Raw genomic sequence first — 25,103 nt, forward strand, 5'->3', positions numbered from 1 at the left:
AATGCTGTGCAGACATTAATATTGTGCATTTGGGAGACATGCTGAATCGGGTGGTCAGGCTTGCTGATTTGAGATGACACATGACATTGTATCCCAGTTACATAGATTGATGCTCATACTATTGATCACTGGATTCTCTGGTCCGAAGTCTGTTATTTAGAGACTCATATAACTGAAATACTGCTGAGTGCAGCATTAAACAAGCAACCAACCAACCTTGTTGTTCTCTTTGTTTTTTAATGGGATAAGATCTATTTACAAATATATTATCTGATATTTGAAACATTTACCCTGCCAGACCTGCCTGCTTGACGTATTTTGGCATATTTTGTATGCCTTTTTATAATTTCTCAGTTGTATGCTCTCATGGCAGATTGTACGCCAATCGAGTTATATTCGCCAAATAGTAGTTTCATTCCACACTGTAATTCAACTTTAGTATTAATCATCACTGTAAGCATCCTTGTTTTTTCTTTCAATATTGTTAAAACCTGAGTAGAGTATAAACCACATAATTACCGTGAATAGTAAACGAATGACTTCATTAGTGCTAAATAATAATCAGCTTTACCTCATTAGATAAAGAGTCACTGTCATATGGCTGAACAAAAGACACAGTGTCAGTGCCATCAACACTCATACCTGATTCCTACCAATATATTCCGATTGCTTACAAATGGCACCAGCATGGCTGACCAAGCCATTGGCAAACCCTTGGATTAATTAATTTTACAATTATCCCTCAATTAAAAGTTTATTGAGAAACATGCTCCCATTCCCAGAATAAGTAGGTCAACTAAAAGAGCCAAATACGTGTACTGTACATAATGCTGTGCAGACATTAATATTGTGCATTTGTGAGACATGCTGGGAGGAGCCAGATTATATTCCTTATGAGACTGTACACTTTTACACTTCAAAAGACACTTTTCAGCCACCGTGAATACAGTTTGAAGGCAAGTGAGGTAGGCAAACTTCAGTTGTGTGTGAAATACTCCTGTTCTGTGGTTTATATTACATATTTTCAGTTTAAATTATCAATTAATTCAGATTCTCAAGTTACTGAAACTCATCAGGATTTTGATATATAAATTTTCCCATAGAAACAGGGTCGTATTGAATCGATAAAACAGTTGAGTCAAAACAACTCTTGTAGCTCAGTTATGTCCTTGGACAAATTGTCATTGGAGATACAAGATATCTGTTACTGCCATTCTAATATCAAACACAAATAAAGAGAATTACACAGAACAATAGGCAGGCATGGAGTGAGTGAGTGAGTGAATGAGTGAGTGAATGAGTGAGTGAGTGAGTAGGCCATTTTGATCTCTAGCAATATTCCAGCAATACCATACCAGGACAGATGAAAAGGAGCAGAACTGAGAGTGAGTGAGTTAAGGAGTTGGGTATTAGGTCTCTTTTAACAATGTTCCAACAGTATCATGGCAGGACACATGAAAAATGGGCTTCACTCATAATACCCATGTGGGGAGTCAAACCTGGGTCTTTTAAGTGTGATGAGCTAACGCTTAAAACACTGGGCTACACCACCATCTCTGCAGAGAACAGGAGACTAGACTCTTACTTTAACTGTGTTTTCGGTCATGAAGGAGGATAGTTTCACCTGTTTTTTGCCAATACTTGTCATATCTGTTCATATTATTCACTGCAGATAACAGGTTGGGTTGGTAACCCAGAGGTTAAAGTGTTTACTCATGATGCTGAAGACCTAGGTTCGATTCCCCACATGGGTACAATTTGTGAAATTTCTAGATCTGGTGTCCACCATGATATTGCTGGAATATTGTTAAAAGTGGTGTTAAAACATACTCACTCATTCACTCACGGACGAAAACTGAAATTGATAAATTTCTATCATTGATGTTTTATTTTATGCTTATGTGTAGACCTACCCTATATATGCCAGGGAGGGAGGGATGTTTTACGCTGTTTTTAGAATTATTCCATCTGTATCACAACAACGGACACTCAGAATGGGCTTCTTAAATTGCACTATTGTGTAGAAATGAACCCAGGTCTTCACAAGGCCACCCCAGTACACATACCGCCACACCCCCCTGTATATTCCTTTTGAACATTTTAGCCTGTTTGCAGTGAAAATGTACTGATTAATTTCACTTTAGATGCAAAAGTAAACCAAATAAGGAGAAATTATGATTGCCAATCCTCATGATTTTACCTTTGCCAATTGAAAATTTAAGTCTCAGAATTTTATCTACCTTAGGATAAGGGTTGGTTAACAGGGCTGGTTTAACAGCAAGTGACACGTTATCTAAAGTGTGGGTTAACAGGAGTGAGTTTAGTTTTACGCCACACTCAGCAATATTTCAGCTATATGGAAGCAGTCTATAAATAATCCAGTCTGGATCAGGCAATCCAGTGATCAACAGCATGAGCATCGATCTGTGCAATTAGGAACCAATGACGTGTCAACCAAGTCAGCAAGCCTTACCACCTGATCGTGTTAATTGCCTTTTACAACAAGCGTAGTCACCTTTTATGGCAAGCATGAGTTGCTGAAGGCCTATTCTACCCCATACCTTCATGGGTCGGGTGAACAGGAAGTGATTTGTGTTATCTGAGGTATGGATTAACTGGAACAGCCTTGTGTTTTTTGAGGCATGTCAAAACAAGTGGGAGTCCAGAAAACAGAAACAAAATATTGATAGCTTTTATGATAGTTTAGCTATTTTCTTGTATTAATATTTGTGACCAAAACAACTATAGGAAAACTAATAAATAATAATAGAAAACTTTTAACTGGAAGACTTTAATGACTTCATTTAGCAAAAACATAGCCTCTTGGAGCTGTAGAAATATACTTATCTTTTCACAAAAACCTGGCCTATGAGAATATATATGTATATTAAACTGATTCATTTTATATTCAGAATACATTGTTTTGTAGATATTTGGAATTGTGGGGATTCTTTTTAATCTTTCCTTTTGAAAAATGAAAGACAGGTTTGGGTTACATTAAATCCTATATTCTCACAGTAAGTGTTTCATGATGAAGACATTATATAAATGAAAAGATTGGTTTGGAAATGAAATAAATTATATTGTCTGGACAACAAATGATCCAAGAGGACTGATACGAGAGATAATATGAATACAATTTGATGTACAACAAAGCTTTCCTGTGACCCTTCCCTTCTGGATGATGAGTTTTCCATTGGGATGATCAACCTGAAGCAGATTGAAGGGTTAAAGTTGCAGTTCAGGATCATTGTGACATCAAAGTGGACAGGAATCTGGAATGTATTTCCCATCCACGTGAACATCCTTCCCTTAATGAGCCCCGAACTGATTATCTCGTCTCCGACATTTGGCTGCACTCTTATGAGAATACTAATCACTTTTAATTGATCTGTTGTATTATAGATGAGCCTACAAAGTCTATACATTTTATTTCTGTCCTTGAACACACTTTCTCTGAAATAACTTTGATACTTTGCTTTATTTGTAGGTTAAAATTTTAAATAATATTATTTGCATGTTAATTTTATATTCATAAGGTTATTTTAGTTTTGGGACATATTGCTGGATTATTGCTAAAAACAGTATAAAACTAAACTCACTGAATCAGGAAATGTCTAAGACTTGGTGCCAACAGGTTAATCCTCAATGTTAAGTTGTTGTGCCAATATTTGATTGAAATATTCACTCATTCATTTTGGGAATATTATTGTCATTATGATTGGTTGGTAAAAGGATGTTTGCATACTGTGAAAATGAAATATAAATGAAAAAATACATAGAATGTGAAAACAAGAATGTTGTTCACTTATTTTCATACTTGAAACATTTTTTATCACATAGTAATAACCTTATGTAATCATGCTGATCAAGGCTTTTTTCCTTAGATGCAATTTTTAATTAATCCAGATGGAAGAATATGAAGTAAGCTGGTAATTTTCATAAGTGTGCAACAGTCAGAGTATTTCTTTATCACCTCAGGGATTATATTTCCATGGCAGATGTGAAAAATTAGGGCAAAGGAACTTTGTATTTGTTCAAGATGGATAAACCAGGGCAGTCAGTGTAGGGAAACAGACAAAAGTATGGATGGCCTGATACATGTACTCAGGAGTCTATAACAGACGGACCACCTTTGGTTATCTTGCCTGAAGTCACTTGAAGGGTTAAGCCTCCATTGAAGTATAAAGGGTTAAGGTTCTGGCAGGGGAGGGTCACAGGTCAAGATAAGAAACTGAACACGTGTACAGGAAAACCAGGTAAATCTCGTCTGGTTTTTATTTTATTTCCATTCCAGTGATTCTATACATCTTTCATGTGATTATTGTGTAATTCCTGCTTTTAACAATAAGGTCATTGTTCAGGGTGTGGAGCTGCTTTCAGTTTCGCCTGTCAGTACTAGTGATAACAACATTCATGAAGGGCTTGTAATTTGAGGACTTGCATCAACAAGTCCGGTGACTTGGTCCAGTATCCAGGATGAATGTAGTCTTAAGGTGGAAGCACTCCATATTTCATATCCTTTGAATCGGACGAAGCAAATGACTTCCCAGACGATTGTTTCCTGATTGTCAATGCCGGGTCGCGATAAGCTGCAACTTGTTGATCTATTAACGGGATTGTTATTGAACTTATTGTCGTGACAGTTAATCATCAAGAAGATTGAGTTTTCAAGACTTGCAGGACTGCAGCACAGAAATCTTTGTGCTTCAGGAATCGTGACGCTATTTTAGGATTTACCAATTACAAATCAGTATGATATACAATTATATCTGAAATAGTATTTTTGAGAAGTCCTGGGCATTTGTTAGAGGCTGTATTGTATTTGAGTGAATACTACAAGAAGCTTTAATTATCTTTTCGCAAAGTGTTTTTAAGAATATCTAACATGTCAGGCTATACATTTTAACTTAATCTCAGTTCCCACCTACATTTACAATGGTTGGCCTTTATAAGGGATGATGTGTTGTTTATACCATTATATATTCCTGGATTAGGTGGTCTGTAGAGTGAGTGAGTGAGTGAGATGAGTGAGTGAGTTGGGTTTTATACCGCCTTCAGCAATATTACAGCAGCTTCTGGATGACTTGATTTGTTTTAATACTGTTGTGTATCACAATCAATGTGAGCAATGGCGTAGCCTAGTGGTAAAGTGTCTGCTCATCACAGATGTAAGCATGATCGCATTTATTGTGAGTGAGTGAGTTTGGTTTTACAATGCTTTCAGCAATAATCCAACAATATCACTGCCTGCATCACCAATCGAACCCAAGTCTTTAGTGTGATAAGCTCACTCAACTCAAAGATGTGGGTGTGATTCCCCGCATATGTGCTTAGTGTGAAATCCATTTCTGGCCTACACTGAAATGATAATTCCGGAATACTGTAATAGTTACAATTTGCTTATAAGGTGCTCATATCCAGGCACGTTACCTGCTCACGGCGCTACGTAAATCTCTGGTCACAGGACAGTATCATACTTCCCAGTACTTTTTCAACTTCTTGAGGATAATACAGCCATTCTGCAGGTTAGGCACAATGAACTAAACATGTACATTGCCAGCACATCCTCACAGGTACCCATTTTACAGCTGGGTAAACTGAGACTTTGATCTACGTATCTTGTCCAACGATGCTAAAATGCGACTCTGCTTGTCGTAAGAGGTGACTAATGGGATCAGGTGGTCAGACTCACTGATTTGGTTGACACGTCATCGGATTGTTTGCTCCTGACATGATTATTTACAGACCACTGCCATATAGGGGGAATATTGCTGAGTGCGGTGTAAAACTAAACTCACTCACCCCAAGGATACAACGCAAATGTGGTCCTACCTCAGAACCCGAACCTAGTTGCCTCCTCCTGGATCGAATCTGACCCTTCCAGCATGATAGGCAGACTGTTGTAAAAGCTACTTAAGATTACACGCCCTGATAGAACCACAACAATGATTCAGGCAAAACCTATCCTCCCACTGCTGTTGACACTTGGATACTAGATAGAGTCAGAAGGAAGCTCTGAGGCCTTGACTCCCAATTTATTTGGTTGATTGTGAACAAATACATGAATACTTCCTTTTGAAACAGATACCAGATTTGTCTTAGGTCCCGCAGTTCCCTTTAAGTGATTGATGCCCTCACACCAGCCAGATTCCGATGATTACTGGTTCGTATCCTGGTGAGACCTGTGAAGGTCCAAGGGTAGAATAGGCCTTCAGCATCCCATGCTTGCCATAAAAGGCAACTATGCTTGTCGTAAGAGGTGACTAACAGGATCGGGTGGTCAGGCTCGCTGAATTGGATAGCACATGTCATCGGTTCCCAGTTGCACAGATCGATGCTCACCTTGTTGATCACTGGATTGTCTGGTCCAGACTCGACTATTTACAGACCTTTGCCATATAGCTGGAATATTGTTGAGTGTGGCGTAAAACTAAACTCACTCACTCACTCGTATCCTTGTGATCATGTTTCTGCGCTTATCTGCGTGGTAGCTGTAATTTGGGCATCAGGAAACACCCACATGATGCTTTCCTCCCACCTCAAGGTGGATAAAACAACAATAGTGTTCCAAACAACATGAAACAACACTTGCTCGCCTTTTTCTAAACAGACATTGAGAATTTGTGCTTATTATCGTGTTATTCTACCTGGCATTATGTCAGTAGAGCCCATACTGATGCCTTAATCATATTCATTTTGACAATAATTTTACCATTCTGGAGACTTAGAATGTCTGACTTCTCTGTCCATGTAATTTTTCCTGTCCCAAACTGATAATTACCGGAAAACAGAAACACTTAATGTACAATCACACTGAGATCAGTTTAGAGACTGACGTTATTGTTGTAATGGCCACAGTGCACTTGGTCCTGTTTTTTTTTTTTCATTTAATTGATTTTATATCCAGCACTATAATTTGACCATTTTGAAAGTAGTCATAATTTTCAGAGTGACTTAGGTTTGATTAAGATTGATGAAGGGTAATCTCCATCGGTGATGGCCACCTAACTAACCGCAGGTGATACTGATGCATTCTGGTCCACGTCCTCAACTCCCTGTCTGTCAGCAATCAATAGATATTGTGATTCGCTTCCCTGAAACCTAATCAATTGTGTGAAATAAATCGTTCAGTCAGATCAGATCACACATGTTATTTATCTTTGTGATATTAATGATAAGTTGTCTACCAAGCAGTATATCCATTATTGATAAGTTGTCTGGCAAACAACACCCGTTAATTTCCCTGGCTAATCTTCCCAAATTTCGAAAGGTGTAATTTGAGAGGAATATTTTGCATTAATCTTTTCGCTTCCTCTTCAATCATTGTCAAGATTAAATGTTTCGATGACCTTTGTGAAAGATCTAACTTTGTAAGTGCTTCTTAAATGATAACACAGCAAGTCAATATATTTACCCCTGCTCAGGAAACATTCAACACAAATAAAACATTTACTGACTTGATGAATGTAGTGTTAAAACACTTTTGTTTTCAAATTATAAACTTTTGTAAAAAAAACAGTGCAAGAGTTTTTTCATGTTTCTGCATCGCCTGTGAATCATACGAGGATGAATTTAAAATAAATAACATAAAAATTATGCAACAGATTTTCTTCACTAAAGCTGAAAGCCAACTGAATTGATGTCCTGCAACTGTTTCTCTTAAAAATACTGCAATTGATATAAACATGGCCACAAAGCACCATTTTGTTAAGAATATTTTTATTGCATATTGCATATTTGTGCTTAAAACATTCTGAAATCTCAGGCGACATGTCATATAGTTTTAGAAACGACACTGTCACTTTGTCTCTACTGAAATACTGTGAACAGAAACTTACATGTGTTTGATAGCTGATGGAATGCTGGTGAGAGACGCCTTGTGTAGTCTCTAAACTACCTCCTTGTGTGAACTCTCATCGTGTTACGTCCTGACAGTACAGTTAAATAACGATGACATCTTCATGTTCCAAAACATTTTTTATCAGTCACCACAATGGCCCAAAATTAGTTCTACTTTATTTAAAGCTTCTTTGTAAAAGAAATATCTATTTCCAATTAAGGCTGAGTGTTTTTATCTACACATAGAGTTCACAATTCCAGTTCTTTGTTTCAAACATCTCATGAGACATGAAACATGATTAATGATGCTCAGATGTGTGCCAATCAAAGTCAACTCTTACAGGAGCAGGACTTGGTCGTTCCTATGATGTTGGAGAAATCCACTGATTTTGGGGCTAATCAGTCATAGCTGCTACTCAACATAGTCAGGAGCTTGGAACTGGAAGGGTTTGCGAAATATTGTCTGATATATTTGTCCTGGTCAGATAAGGTTTTTATATTGACTTTGAGATGTTATAAAGTATGGTTTACCATTAGGGACAAAGTCCAGTTTGTGAAAGATAACATGTTTTATCTTACCTCACACATAAATGTTGTTTTCTGATTAGCTGGACCAATCAATGTACCTTGCTTACAAGTAACATTTTCTTTGTTACCTGCTGGAAATGCCAAACTGTAGGAATTCGTTTGGTTGGTAATGTTTGACTTGTTGCCTAGCTCTGATATTCCATATCATTATCCAATACCCGTGCTTCAAAAAGTTGAGGTGTTCAGTAGCATCAATATGTTGTTCACTGGTCCCTGGGCGCCCTTTGGTTGATCTACCCTCCATGTCAGTTTATGTCGTCGTGAAATATAAACAAATATCAACTGATGACCCCTCATGATCAGTGAACGGTTTATAATATTCTCAGAGCAAATGGGTGGTCTTCTAGAGAACTGCAGTTTGAGAGTTAGAAATGCTTCCCTTTTAGGTGCTATAAACATTTGATCCTGGTTCAGGTCCAGATGGTACCCGTGAAGGTCCCGGGGTAGAATAGGCCTTCAGCAACCCATGCTTGCCATTAAAGCGACTCAGCTTGTCGTAAGAGGCGACTAACGGGATCGGGTGGTCAGACTCGCTGACTTGGTTGACACATGTCATCGGTTCCCAATTGCGCAGATCGATGCTCATGTTGTTGATCACTGGATTGTCTGGTCCAGACTCGATTATTTACAGACCGCCGCCATATAGCTATAATATTGCTGAGTGCGGCGTAAAACTAAACTCACTCACTCACTCACTCAGGTCCAGATGGGGCTGTGAGGTAGCCCAAAGTCCAGGTTCAATTCTCCACATGAATACAATTTGTAAAGTCCATTCATGTTGTCCCCTGTGGTGATATTGCTGGATTGTTGCTAAAAGCGGTGTAAGACCATACTCACTGTTAAAACCACATAGTTCTTAGTGTGTGTGATGTTCAATGACAATGATGTTTGCTTTGATTACTTTTTTATCAGCACTCACAGGCAAATCTGTTTTTGCCTTAAAGAGCCTGGAAAAAGACTTAAAAGCCTTGAAAAAGCCTTAAGTTTTGGTCTTGAAATTATGTACGAACTCTGACTCAGCAATCTTTCATCTGTACATGGTCTGTCAAAAGTCTGGACAAGGCAGTCTGGCAAGTGCATCAATGTACACAATCAGGATACAATTAGGAGATAAACATCATGTGTTGGCTAATTTCTGGGTGTTATTGAGTATTTGAAGCACGGGAATGCATTTGGAACCGACATTGTAAACACAAAAGTAAACCAAAGGGGTTTTAGTGTCTGCACTCGTTTGTATCGAATACGGACACAGCAGTGAAGTGTCATCAGCTGGCCGTTTCAGCTGGTTCTCATGGTAGCATCTGGAGTTGCTCATTTGTGACGTCATTCTAACTTTACGTCACAATATGATTTGAATGACGTCACCACTGTTGATGACACAACAAAACAACTGTTCACGTGTCAATACACGGTGAATAGTCTTTCAGTTTCCGGGAATCTAATACCATTTAATCATGTTTTTCAACCAATCAGATTACAGAACACAGTGACTTTTGGTTTACAATGATATGTATCATCATATAAGTCAGCTTGCATAATCACCAGATCCCATTTGTTGTCCATATATTATGCAAAATTTGTGAGAGACCAGTTTTAACTTGTACCTTTGAAGGATGATGATGATGATGATGATGATGCTGATGAGGTATGTTCTAAAATAACAGATAAACATATAATGCTACTTGTATAATCATATAGTCAAACAAGACATATTCAGATACTTACCTACCTTAACATTTGACCTGTAGAATGAACTCCTTGTAGATGAAGAACCTGTAAAGATTAGCGTTATAATTGTTTTTCAGCAATCCATGTTTGTCGTAAGAGGCAACTGACAGGATCGGGTGGTCACATTCTCTGGCTTGTTTCAGGGTATCCCAGTTGATCATATCGATGCTCATGACGTTGTTCACTATTTGTTCTATTTTGTCCAGATTTCATTATTTACAGACGGGGCGGTGGGGTAGCCTAGTGGTTAAAACATTCCCTTGTCACGCCGAAGACGTGGGTTGGATTCCCCACATGGGTACAATGTGTGAGGCTAAAAGCGGCGTAAAACCAAACTCACTCACTCAATATTTACAGACTGCTGCCATATGAATGTAATATTGCAGAGTGTGGCACTAAACAACAAACAAAGGTTAAAGGATGTATGTGTAGTGGTAGTGTGTCACCTCTCACGACAAGCATAGTCACCTTTTGTGACAAGAATGGGTTGCAGAAGACCTATTCTTCTATGCAGGGAAGCATAGGGACATCACTCCAACACCTGGTATCATTACTAGGGCAAAATGATTTATTAATTCGTCATCATGATGAGGTCCACCTCTGAAGTTCTGGGATAGAATTGGTCCTCAGCAAACCATGCTTGTCATAAGAGGCAACTCATGACACTGGGTGGTCAGGCTTGCTGACTTGGTTGACACATATTGTATACCACTTACATAGATCAATGCTCATGACGTTGATCACTGTATTGTCTAGTTCAGACTTGATTATTTACAGATCACCATCATTCAGCTGGAATATTGCTGAGAAAAGTGTTAAACAACAAACAAAGGTTAAAGGATGTATGTGTAGTGGTAGTGTGTCCAACAGTTAGAAAATACTGACAATGACCTCCTTTTTTCATCTGACATTTGATCAATTCTGATTTTCAAAATAAACATCTTTGGATGTAAGAGGAAAAAGATGCTCTTAATGCACAACACCCAGATCCTTAAAAGCACCATCTGTACCAAATTTTTAATACATTTAAAAGAGGTTCGATTTGGTGATAAACCATACAAATTGTGTGCACTAGAATATAAAAACAACTTGTCACTTCCCAAGGAACAGGACCAATCTTGAAGCGTTTGAATTTGATTAAATAATCTAAATCATCTTTTTTCATAGCCGTTCATACTGAATTAGAAAGATGCATTCACTCATTAAGATGATCAGTGTAATTAAAGCTCTGCTTTCACAGTGAAATGGTTTTAATGTAAAAGTTTGCAGTCTCATTTGGAACATATTCAGATCTGAATTGTTAATAGAAGCCTGTTGCGTTGCACTCGAGCGCTAGATTCACAGAAAGATTGTTTTTATGGAATGTAATTTGCTCCACTCGTGCTCTCACATGCAATTTTATATTGATCTGTTATCAGACATAAAAGCACGTTTCATAAATGCATCAAAACGTTGCCAATCATTTGTTATTACTTTCCAAACATGTTTGCAAAAATTGATGACTCCTATCATGTCTATGAAAGACACAGAAACACTTGTTTGTGTTACAATGTTTCTGCAGCAAATGAGATTTATTTCTCATTGAAATTTGGATTTTATTGTTTATCAATTATTTCTTTTATGGAATAGCACTCGGTCTGAAAATGTTGAAAACAGTGGGATGATACAATAAATATATTTTCATTTTAGCTGACTTGACGTCTGCTCTATGTCAGCCATTTTGAAAATATTGTTTGTAAGTGTCTTTCTGTTCTTTGTTTGTTAAATCATTTCAGTTTCGTTTTTTATGAAATTAATATACTTTGACTTTCATAAAGTACAGTGCAAGTTGATTTATTAATACGTCTATTTTGGAGTGGATGACATTATTGAAAGGATTCATTCATACACTTTCAAATGTCTTCAGCCATTTCCAGGGACTAGGTTAATCTTGGAGGAACTTGTTCCTGGATTTATGTATTTGTATTTGCTTCACACAGCCTGTGTAAGCTGCAGGTTTTGTATTTACTGACATTGTTGTGTGCAGCCATTGATTGTCCAAATCAGGTTGAGCAGCTTAAGAAAGAATATTTCTCTCAAAACTGATGAAAGAGGCTGGACCTTATTAAAGTATCTAATTGAAAACAAGATGATAAAGGAAGAAAACGTTTATTATTTTTCCCACCAACAATTCCTACAAAAACAAGTATGCTCACATTGAATGTGATTCTTCAGTCTAGTGTCAGTTATTAAGCATTTTATTTTATTGATAACAGAATATGAATCACATGATGAGAAAAATTGACAATTTTTAGTTTTTTTGTTGTGAAAATTGACTGACGCACATGATGCAAACTACTGCCTTGACTGCTGAATGATCAAGTAGTGAGTTATGTTTCAAAATGGTGAAACAAAGTTTCATCCAGTCATAAATTGGTGCAAAAAACTTTCATGATCATCTTCAAACAGAGTAAGTTTTCCATGAAAAATATCATGTCAGGCAGATATTTTAGCAGCAAACAGAACACAACACAATAGTTCTTGTCCCATTGCCAGCATTTCTGTAATCAGTATTTTTTTTTTCAGCATGCTTGCCAAACTTAAAATACAACACCTGTGATGAACATGTGGGCTAGAAATGACCGTCAATAATCCATGCTTGTCATAAGAGGCGACCAATTGGATTGGGTAATCAAATTTGCTGACTTGGTTGACACATGGCATTGTTTCACAGCTGTGTAGATCCATGCTCATGTTGTTGATCACTGGTTTGTCTGGTCCAGACTTGTTTATTTACAGACTGCTGCTATATAGCTTGAATACTATATAGCTGGAATATTGCTGAATGCGGCAAAACTAAACTACAGCTTGTTCAACTTGACCCGATCAAGTGAATACTAATGCATTGTGTGACCATATCAGCTATCATTGAGTCTTTTCTTGCGAAGGAGTGCAACTTTATCAGTTGAATGTCAGCATGTCTGAACAGCCAAGACAAGATTGCCATTTGACATCTCAGTGACAAGAAACCGTCTGAAATATTTCAACTTTCTTTTGGAGAGAAGCTACAGTTGGCTTAATGTTTCCGATTCAGGGCTCGTTTCACAAAACTCTCGTAAGATCTAAGATCTCGTAACGTTTCTCCTAGCATTCGTACCTCCTATACTGTAACATAGGAAGTAGGAATGCTACGAGGAAAGTTACGAGACCTTAGGCTTACGAGAGTTTTGTGAAACGGGGTCCAGGCTTTTAGGCCGTGAACAGCAGTAACAGTGGGTGTAGAGATTCATAGAGAGAGTGAATCGGATTGAGAAATTAACTGACGTCTGTATGTTGTACAGTTACACCAAACAAGACTGTATAAACGTTTAAATTGAAACATGAAATGATTGATATTTTGGGTAAAAAGTGTTTTTGGGGGTGACAAGTTCTGTAATGAATCCATGCATCAATGCTTTGCACAAATGAAACATTAACAACATTCTCTGCTCCCCTATTTAATGAAGTTAACTTGATCTACCGTTTGTACCATTTGACATCCCGGGTCATGCATATGTAGAGTAATTCAGGTCAAGCCGAACTCTCTCTGTTTTGTCTGTCATGTCCAATATGTAATGCGGGTGGATATAGCCATTGCCTTGCCTTGTAGATACATCAGTCAGAACTTAAAGTGGTGCCTTTTGCTATTTACAGGCTTTTGATTTATTATTTTCTTGATTTCCATGGAAACAATTGTGACTTAGTCTGAAAAGGGAGGGATGAGGTTTGTTTCCTGAGCACAACTCAAAAAACATTTTGATATCTTTCGACAGATTTTGGCAAATATATAAGGCAGATATTGAAGTGGTGCCTTTTGCTATTTACCAATATTTGGCATTTATATTTTTGATTATTTCCATGGAAATGATTCGCACTTAGTATAGAAATACATTAAGTAACTGTCAGATGATTTGTTCTTCAAATATGTGGGGGCCAGGGAGATATGTCATCTTCTGATGACTCTTGTTTCAAAAGGTCTGATTTGTTATAGGGTATATATTATACTTAAACTATTTGTATCAGGACTGCGTGTACCTACATCACTCATGTCTTAGTTTTTAGAGAAATAAGCTAGTTCCCCAGCATTCCAAACGACATAATACCATGTGTGGGGCTTTCCATTTTCTACCTGTCGTGAACGTAATGTGTCACAAGACAGATGCTTTTGTTGTTGAAACCAGCTCTGAAATGAATACAACATAGCAACATATGTCTTTGTCAAGTGAATGCTGAGCTTAATTTGCAATAGTCACTACATCTTAAATACAGCCATTGTTTGAAGAGTAGAAAGCTGCACAACCTGTCTGTCCATATTTGTGAAAGTATCTTTCATTGTCTTTGAAGTATAGCAACATGCAGCTGCACTTTCCCACTCCCTGCCTTCCATCATTTGGAGTCACGGAATATAGACACGTGGTGGCATACCCTAGTGCTCCCGCCTGTCACGCTGGTGACCTGGGTTCAATTTCACACATGGGTACAATGTAAGAAGCTCATTCTGGCTTCCCAATCGTGATATTGATGGAGTATTGCTAAAAGTGACACATAACTCATCTCACTCACTCACACCAATTTTGAATTTTGAACAAACAGGTGCTTTGTTGTGGGGCAGTACTGAAGCCCTAGAAACTCTAGTCTGCTGCCAAACACAGTCACCCATCCAAGGATTGTTCAAGCTCAATGTTGCTAAACTTTCAATTGATTTGTGAAGGAACAATAAACAAACAAACCCCCTAAAAACAAACTATAGGTGGAATATTGCTGAGTGCAGCATGAAACAAACAAACAAATTCAGGTGAGCTACAGTGCTTCGGGACTATTTTTGTACAGTTCTGGTTTAATGGGAATACTAAAATTCAGTCGACTGGACACCTGTGTGAGTTGGCCGTTCATGATTTCCTGTGTGGAACCATAGCTGTATAAGGTACAAGAAGTCCTACTTAGCCAGCAAAATAAACACCACCAATAAATAAAATAAAATAAAAAAAATACATAATAAATTTCCAGTGCACTAGAGAATACCACGGTTTAAGTTTGATAGCCAGATCTGTCCATCTTGACGATGTCACTTCAAAGTGCCGAGAGCGTCCCTGGGGGAATCGGTGGTTTATTCTGTACAGGATCCCAAGGATGCATCCCCTACGATGGTGGCAACAGACCTAGCAAAGGCATTAGCAAGGCTTTATTGATATAGTGTCATATTGGATGAAAAGGGCGGATCATTATTCAAATGTGGCCCTTTAGGGTAATCACATTACCAGTGTCAGCGGGTCAGTCGAGATGAGATATTGGAGGGAAAGCAATATGTCTTCTGTCTCAGTGGAGAACAACATGTCAGCAGTGTTTGCTTTATGTGATTTGTTCAAAAGTAATTTTTGTATTTTTTTCTATTCTGTCCTTGGACATTGATCTGCAGATGTTCTGGGAGAAGTTTCCAAAAGACGTCTAATTTGATTATTCAGAGGTGAGGTAGGAAGATCAAGTAAATAAGATATTTAATTAATCCACTTTTCAGAAGGTTTTGTTGTTTCTTGACTGAACTTTTTTTTGGTTTTGGACATGTTTGATTTGTCTGAGAGGTTTTGAGAGAAGGGTAAGGGTCACATTGCCTTGTTTTTGAAGTGACAGAGTTAAGTGCTCAGGGCCCAATACAGAGGTAAGTTTACATTAAATTGTGGGAGTTACGATCACCTAACTGCCACAATTGCTTTGTGAAATGGACAAGATGGGGAAGGACAGTCTAATATGTTCATGGTACTGATAATGTCGATTTCTCCTTTGGGCAACAGTGAAAGTAGAATTGACCTGAGATCAGGGAAGTTTCTGTGTCAATTGGGATGGCGCAGAAAATATTAAAGGCTTGGTCATTTGCTCAAAATAATGTGCCCCTGTATTAATTACTCTTGGGGCGAGTAGATACATTTCACTTTTCCTACTTCGTATAATTACTTGTGCGATTAAGTACTGAGGAAGTGCCCCATGGGGATGCCAGGATAGAAGTGGTTCCAGGTTGTCGTTGGAGTTCGGCAAAAAGGATCAAATTGTCTTATGCTTAGTTACTTGTCTTAATGTGTGTTGTCCCAAGGTCAGGGATCACTGCTTATGCCTTACTGCAGTCACTGGCTTGTCTGGCGAGGCTTCTTTATTATTAATAATAATAGTCCTTGGTGGGTTCGACTAGGCAGTTTTTCCTGGGAGTAGTCCCATTCATTGTGTAGGCTGCATGTAAAGGGGGTTAAGGCCCTGAGCTGATGATGAACCTTACCAGCATGACTGTGCTGGGATCACCTCAACCCTCTCTGCTGCATTTCTATCTTAATCTGTGAAACATAATGATAATGAATTTCTGATAAATAAATCAATAAATTAATCAACCAACCAACCAACCAGTTGACCAATAAAAGCTGTTCTATGCTGTATCACAAAGTCTAGGAGAGATAGGCATCAGGGAAGATAGGTTTCAGCAGTCTGTGGAAGGAGTCAGTTGTTTCAGCACATCTTATCTTGGAATGGAGTTGGATAGAGAATGGGGATGGAGTTTCAAAGGGTTGGGACAGAGACAGAAATGGTGTGGCTGGCTTGTTTTTGTCCTGGTATTTGGGATGACACGCTGTATTGTTCTCCAACCATAGACTCCATGTAAGTGAAGGAGACTGATCACGTCCCTAAGGTACACAGGGGAGTCTGGGTTATTCACTGCTCCATACGCTAGCTTCTCGAACTATATCCTCTGCTCTAGTTCTTCAAGGACAACTGTGATATGCTTTAGCTTCCTCTCTTCATCAAAAGGCTTGTCAAAATAGATGAATGATGGAACTGGGTTATTATATTTGCTGTCTAGGTTAACACATGTCATTGTATCCCAGTTGTGTAGATCGATGCTCTTGATCACAAGATTGATAAGTCCTGACTCAATTATTCACAGACTTCTGCCACATTGCCGGTAATATTACTGAGTGTAGCATCAAAACAAGATCACACACTAATTATTAATTGGAGCTCCGTATCAAGTCTAATTCTTACAAAACTTCAGGATCTGAGTTTGTTCTGTAGTCACCCTAAACTAAGTAAGATTTTCAACAGAAGCTCTCCTTGCTGTCAACTATCTGTAATTAGTTGCACCCTCAACATCACCTTCAGTCTATGGCTACTTCTGTGAGCAAAGGCTGGAATGCCTCAATGCTTTTCAGCATCTTTCTCATGTTGACAGATGATTGGTGTTCTTAGCAAATTGAAGTCGAAAGTCAATTCGATAAAAGCAAACAGTACATTTTCCTGATATAGATTGACTGCAATTTTGCTCGATATCGTGTGTGAAGTACTTCTTTGAAGTGAGTTGTGCTGATGCTTTGCACTCGAATAGTAGTATGTGGTAGTTGGTTTCACATTTGAACTGTAAGGCCTGCCAGGAGGTTTTACATTGGAATGGTGAGACTTTGGTTTTACATTTAACTTTTCATATGCATCTACTGTTGATTTGTGACTTATTTAAAGTGTTCTTCACATGGAAATTCCAATCATGTTTAGTGAGAAGATGTTGTTCTGGGGCCCCTTTCACAAAGCTCTCGTAAGCCTAAGATTTCGTAACTTTTCTCGTAGCATTCATATCTCCCATACCAATACATAGGAAGTATGTTAAGGAAATTCCAATCATGTTTAGTGAGAAGATGTTGTTCAGTTATACAAAAGTGGTGTTTTTCTGGATGATGTGATATGTTTTAATATTGTTATGTCACACAATAAATCTTGGCGGTGGGGTAGCCTCGTCATTAAGGCATGAAATGTAATCACATTTATTGTGAGTGAGTATTGTTTTATGCCACCTTCTGCAGTATTACAGCAATATCACAGCGGAGACACCAGAAATGGGCTTCACACACTGTACCCGTGTGTGGAACCAAACCTGGAGTTTTGGCTTGACAAGCGAACACTTTAACCACTAGGCCATCATCCTATTGATGTATGTACCCTAATGTTTCATAACCTGCTACAAATTTCTTAGGAGATAAACATCATGTACTGGCCAATTTCTAGGTGTTATAGAGTATTTGAACCATGGGAATTCATTAGGAACTGACAGTGTTTTTCAACATTGTAAACACAAAAGTACACCTAAAGGGGTTTCATTGTCTGCACTTATGTACATCGATTATGGGCACAGCAGTGAAGTGTCATTAGCTTGCCGTTTCTGCTGGTTCCCATGGCAGCATCTGGAAGTGCTCATTTGTGACGTCATTCCGATTTTAGGTTGTAGTATGATTTGAGTGATGTCACCACAGCAATACAATTGTGTGCGATATTTGTATGTGTCAATATGCAGTGAATAGTCTTGCAATTTCAGGGATCAAATACCATTCAATCATGTTTTTCAACCAGTCAGATTAAAAAACATGGTGACTTTTGGTTTACAGTGCTTCATAAATGACAACAAATTGTATTTTATGAACGGTTTTAAATTAAATAACCTTTTGTCGAATTATTTCTGGCCCAATACTTAAATATGGTGAATGTTGCGGACGATATATCAAGGGAGGTAATTATGTTTTTGCTGGCACAACATGCACAGGGTCTCAGATTTCAACCTGCAATAAATCTTCACATGTGACCATCATAGCATGATACAATGGCATTGATTTACAAAGTTTGAAATGCCAAGGAAAGATAACTTTTCTGTTTACTGTTAATGATGGAGTCCTCAGATTGTCAATCAGAGATATATATTTGGGTAAAAGATCAGTTTTGATGAGATTGTTCAGGCTAGGGTCCTGATGTGATTTTAAAATTTTCAACTGAAAAGGGGAGGCAACTCTAAACAACATGGCCATATATATGGTATTGACAAGTTAGCTTGAAATAAAGTAGATATAAACTAAAAAAAATGGAATGTCATCATATCATTTTTTGGGGGATAAAGTGAAAAAGTAGCTGATAATTGGAAACTAATGAGGTGCAGGTCGACTGTCGTTTCATATTATATACATACCTAAGGGATCATGTCAGGGATCAACTTTTTAATCAGACATTTTTTAGCATTTTGCTTCCGAGAATTTTTTTCCTGCAAATGAGCCACAACTTTTTACTTTACATCTTTTTTGCATATGCTCATTTTGAACTTACCTTTGGTATTTTGTTTGACATTAACTGTTTCAATCATATTCTCAGAGGCAGTATTTTTTATTTTAAAAAAAATAACTTGTTGGAATGATCATACGAAAGGTGTCTCTAGATCATGTTCACAGTATTACTATCTGAATTTAATCATGGCTGTCATGCATAAATGTATGGCTCTTGGACTGTCATTTATGTATAACCAGGACATTTAGAATTGAAATTCTTAAAATACATTTTACATAACATAAGGCTTAAATAAACTGTTACTTATCTGAAGGTCATTGGCAAAGTCAAGGTCATTCCAAACAGGTTCAAGAAAGTGTCAGGTCTGAAGACTGTTCTTGTTCATGGTCTTTTATGAAAAGAAGTGAAGAGGTGGCACTTGTTGCTCTGCCTGACACTTAGGATTATGGGTTGAAAACAGGGTCTGGGGAGATCTGTAACCCTGCCGTACCAGAAAACTGTATTTATTGAGAACAGAAGGTTGGGGACTCAATTCTGGGCCTACTGTTGCAAAAAGATGTTAAGATAATCTAATTCTTGTTACCCTGCCTGGCATTCAGGATTAGGGATTAAAAAACAGGACTGGGTGGATCTGTTATCTCGCCAATCCAGAACACTTTTGAAGACTATAATGGAGAGCAGAATGTTGGGAATTTAATTCTTGACTGTTACGAAAAGATGTTAAGAGAAGCTAATTGTTGATGTCCCTGAATTATGGAAAAAAACACTAGGACAATCTATCCTGGTGTCAGCATCTTGTGTGTGAGTAGAGAATCCATGTTAAACTCTGACAGTGTATCTAAGTGTGCTAGCACTGGACTGAAATTGTTCAAACCAATACAAGCTGGTTTGTTATGGTCATCACACACTAGTGAGTTAGTGAGTTTATTTTTTTGCTGCACTCATCAATATTCCTCCTGTATGCTGTATGGGGATCTGTAAATAAACAAGTCTTGACTACACAATCCTTCCTCCTTTATGGGGTGGTCTGTAAATAATCAAGTCTGGACTAGACAATCCAGTGATCAACAGAAGGAGCATTGATCAGAGCAACTGAGAATGATGACGTGGCTACCAAGTCAGTTAAAATGGTAATTGATGCAAACTTGATCTCGTCACCATATAGCTTGAATAATGCTGGTGTGACGTAAAACCCAACTCAAGTCAGTGAGAGTGACTACTCAATCCTGTTAACCTTTTCTGACAAGGATAGTCGCCCTTACCCCAGGTCTTCACGAGTACATAACACTCTAATGTTCCTCTTCACAACACAACATGATGTTAAATATAAAGTGTAACCTCTGTTATGTATGTTATTAGGAGTGAAATGGTATATGACGGTATTTTGTCTTTGTTTCAGCATACCATATTGTAATCCATTGCAATCCATTAAATTGATATTTAATTTTTCATTTTATTATCTTTTTATATCTTTTCTAAAATGTGTAGAAACAAATCTATAATTTCATTGCAAGACGGCTCTTGTAAATTTTCTGCACTATAATCATATCTCCTATACCGAACCAAAGGCCTTTTACTGCATTATGTACCGTACCATGGTAAAAGCATACTGTTTTACCCCTAGATGTTATGCATGCCTATTTGTATGATGGCTCATCCATAGCATGTTGGGTTGTGATCTTGCACCCTGTTGACAGCATTACATCAAAGACTCACTGCTGTGATTAGAGTTTCTCAGTAATGTACAGTTTCTGTAAAGGCAAGAACTTTATGGGTGTCTTCTAAATGCTGCTCAAAGCCTTTACAGATAGTATTACTTTTTGAGGTTGTTCCAAAACCAAAAAACCCAAAGTCAGTGTGTTCTGTAATCTGATTGGTTGAAAAACATGATCAAATTGTATTTGATTCCCGGAAACTGCAAGAGTATTCGCTGCGTATTGACACGTAGGAACATCGCAGACAGTTGTTTTGTTGTGTCATCAACAAATCATATTGTGATGTAAAGTTAGAATGACGTCACAAATGAGCAACTCCAGATGCTGCTATGGCATCCAGCTGAAACGTCCAGCTGATGACACTTCACTGTTGTACTCATACTCGATGTAAATGAATACAGACAGTAAAACCCTTTGGTTTACTTTTTTATTTACAATATTGATAAACATCATGTGTTGGCCAATTTCCGCTTGTTATTGAGTATTTGATGCATGGGAATACATCTGGAACCAAATTATCTCCTAATTCAAAGTCATAATTTTAGAGTGATACATTAAACACCACCATACAAGTCAGTAGTCTAACCCACTCAGCCACCTATCTTGAATGTTAATTATCATTTCACCTTATGCATTAAAGTTTTACAATCTGTTCGTCCTTTTCACCAGGTTACAGATGCTGCAAGGATTATCAAGAAGTAATCCAGCACACTCCTCCATTCACCTCTACAAGAAGGTAAGTCAGTGTTGATAAATGTGTCATCAATCAAATCCTACCCAGTATCAAAAGGTAATGGAGATATTGACATGGGCTAACCATTCCTTAGCCACTTGTCAATCAAAGAGAAATTTCTCCAAATGGTACATCATTTGAGAGTCTCAGTCTGGTCGAGGTTAAACGTATATTATCCGAGTCATCAGTATCCCTGCCAGACTCCTCGTCTTACGGAGGTTTGACTGTCCTGAGCAACGCAGTCATTTAGGTCGGCAAGAAGTGGGCTGATTGAAGACATTTCCCAGAGTTCGTCTCCAGAAGGGGTTTGGATTACCGGATTAGTTGGGATGAAAGGGATTCTTGTCTGAGATGTTCTTGATAGAAGTGGCACCAGGGACTTGATGATGTCAAGGGTGTATTTTCAGAGGATTGTTTAGTTGAACATTTGCCATTTTTTGTCTGTAAAATCAACATGGCTGTTTGAGATGTTGGATGTGATGTTTAGGATTTTTAATGCTGGTAATAACTTTTTGGATTGTAATGCAGGATTCTAGGTTAAGGACTTTGAATGCAGGAATTGAGATTTGGACATCATTGGCAGGGGTGTATTTTTGGACAACTATTTAGCTGAACAGCTGCTTTTTTAGGTCCGTAAAATTTACATGATTGTTTTGTGATGCAGGATTTGAGCTTTGGGATTTTGAATGCAGGGATTTACCTTAAGGTTTTGGAATGTACAATTCTAGGTTTTGGATTAGGAATGCAGGATTTGAGATTTAAACATTGGGCTGTCAGGGGTGTATATTTAGAAGATTACTTATTTGAACCGCTGCCTTTTTCGGTCAGTAAAATCAACACGGCTGTTCGGGATGCGAGATTCGAGTTTTGGGATTCTGAATGCAGAGATGGACTTTTGAGATTTGGAATGTAGTGTTCTAGGTATAACATCCAAAAGTCAGGAGATTGAGATTTGAACTGTGTGATGTCAGGGGTGTATTTTCTGCTTTTTCGTTTGTCAGTAAAATCAGCAGGGATGTTCGGGATGCAGGATTCAAGGTTTGGGATTTCTGCTTGCATGATGAATGAAATGAGGAGTCAGACTGGAAGACTGAAAGATTGCAATATTTGTATACAGGATGGAGAAAGGGGGATTCAGAATGGAGGATGTATTTAGCAAGAAGCATCTTTGAAATTCAGGATTCAGTATAAGAGCCAGTGTGCAGGATGGAGGGTCTATGAGATATAGTGTGGGTGGGGTAAGTGAAGATTGAGAAAGTAGGATGCAGTCTATTGAAATTATGATGCAGGATGATGAAATACGCCTATCAGACCACCTGAGATGGACTAAAGTGATGGACAGTCTAAACTTACACCTAGCCAGCCCAGAGGTCTGATAAAATATTTTGATAAAAGTTTTGTCGGATTTATCTGAAAATAAATGTTGTGAACACACAGTTAGACTGTAAATTCAAGTCTCAGGTTCATTAAATTATTCACTGCAACTAAAAACTGAGTTATTTCTTTTGGTCTTGTCTAGTTAAGTCCATTTTGAGCTGGTAACATGTTGATGTTGCCAGCCCTGATGTTAGGCTGGGTTAATGAGATAGTCACTTGAAGGAGCAGATATTTATTGTGTAATAATTAATTGAATTTTGTGTGATTGAATTAGGATATGGGTTGTGATAAGTAGTAATTTGGATTACAGGATTCAAGGTTTGATGTCATTTTCAAGGGTTTATGATATGAGATCATTGATTCAGCATGAACACTACAGTTTTTATTCAGCATGACATCTACAGATTCTATTCAGCATGAAATCCACAGAGTTTGTTCAGCATGAAATCTACAGAGTTTGTTCAGCATGAAATCTACAGAGTTTGTTCAGCATGAAATCTACAGAGTTTGTTCAGCATGAAATCTACAGAGTTTGTTCAGCATGAAATCTACAGAGTTTGTTCAGCATGAAATCTACAGAGTTTGTTCAGCATGACATCTACAGATTTTGTTCAGCATGAAATCTACAGAGTTTGTTCAGCATGAAATCTACAGAGTTTGTTCAGCATGAAATCTACAGAGTTTGTTCAGCATGAAATCTACAGAGTTTGTTCAGCATGAAATCTACAGAGTTTGTTCAGCATGAAATCTACAGAGTTTGTTCAACATATCTATTTATCCAACAAACCTGTGGTTGAGGACATGAGCAACTTTCTAACATCTGAGAATTTTTGAACAAAATTAGATACCATTAGGTTACCAGGTGGTGTTCTGATGATTGAAAATAACCAACAATAGAAGAAAAGATGGATAAAAAATATGATTGATTACTGAACAGTGTAAATGTGCATTGCATTCATAGTTTTGTATTCATCACTATGGTGTGAATGCAATGAGATATACTGATAAATATTTGCTGTATAAGTGAACAAAATAACAGTATTAGTTATAAAAAAACATTAATTAGAAAACAAATGGGGAAAACCCATTCATTTGGTGATTAAAAATGTATATATTTAGATAATAATCAATAATCATACACCACAAGTCCCCTGATAATTGATTTTCCAGCATGAAAGAAATCAGGTCTGGACCAGACAATCCAATGATTAACATAATGAGCATTGATCTCTGCACGTAGGATGTGATGACAAGTGCCAGCAAGCCTGGTTACTTGATCCTGTTAGTTGCCTTGTACGACAAGTATTCTAAAGTTTGTGAACACCAATTCTAATACAAGTCTTCCTGGGTTGTGATTTGGGGGAAATGTCCTTAAACTTAACACACACATTCTCATGGTTTGTTTTTATTGAAACTTGTGATGGTGGGGTAGCCTTGTGGTTAAAGCATTTGCTGATGATGTCAAAGGCCCGGGTTTGATTCAACACATGGGTACTGTGCAGGAATCCCATTTCTGGTGTCCTGTGCTGTGATATTGGTCGAATATGGCAAATATTGCATCTGACATAATTAGACTGTTGGCACGAAACATTAAACCTTCTGGGGTGAGTGAGTGAGTGAGTTTATTTTTGACGCCACATTCAGCAATATTCCAGCTATATGGCGTCAGTCAGAAAAATAATCGAGTCTGGATGAGACAATCCAGTGATCAACAGCATGACCATCGATCTGCACAATTGGGAACCGATGACATGTGTGAACCAAGTCAGCGAGCCTGACCACCCGATCCCGTTGGTTGCCTCTTGCGACAAGCATAGTCGCCATTTGTGGCAAGCAAGGCCTATAACACTCCGGACCTTCACGGGTCTAAACCTTCTGGATCAGTGTACCTGTAAAATTTGTGCAATCACTAAGTTTATGATTACTTACACACATCTGTTCCATGCCCTATTTTGATTCCTATTAACATGCCAACTTCTCCAAACATCCACTAAGATTTATCACTCATCTAACAATCAGAATGTCCC

At 37.9% G+C, this 25,103-nt stretch overlaps 1 protein-coding gene across 2 annotated transcripts in view; it reads left to right on the plus strand.

Annotated features, from left to right (window-relative positions):
• The window catches only part of LOC137255974 (polypeptide N-acetylgalactosaminyltransferase 5-like), a 320,337-nt gene that overhangs the window by 100,643 nt on the left and 194,591 nt on the right, over positions 1-25,103 (plus strand). For both annotated transcript variants that reach the window (XM_067793598.1, XM_067793603.1), the window contains exon 3: positions 21,636-21,702. The gene's annotated coding sequence lies outside the window, so the exon portion shown is untranslated. The remainder of the gene's footprint in view (positions 1-21,635; positions 21,703-25,103) is intronic.

This window comes from Haliotis asinina, chromosome 11, assembly GCF_037392515.1.
Source record: "Haliotis asinina isolate JCU_RB_2024 chromosome 11, JCU_Hal_asi_v2, whole genome shotgun sequence".
Classification (NCBI taxonomy): domain Eukaryota; kingdom Metazoa; phylum Mollusca; class Gastropoda; order Lepetellida; family Haliotidae; genus Haliotis; species Haliotis asinina.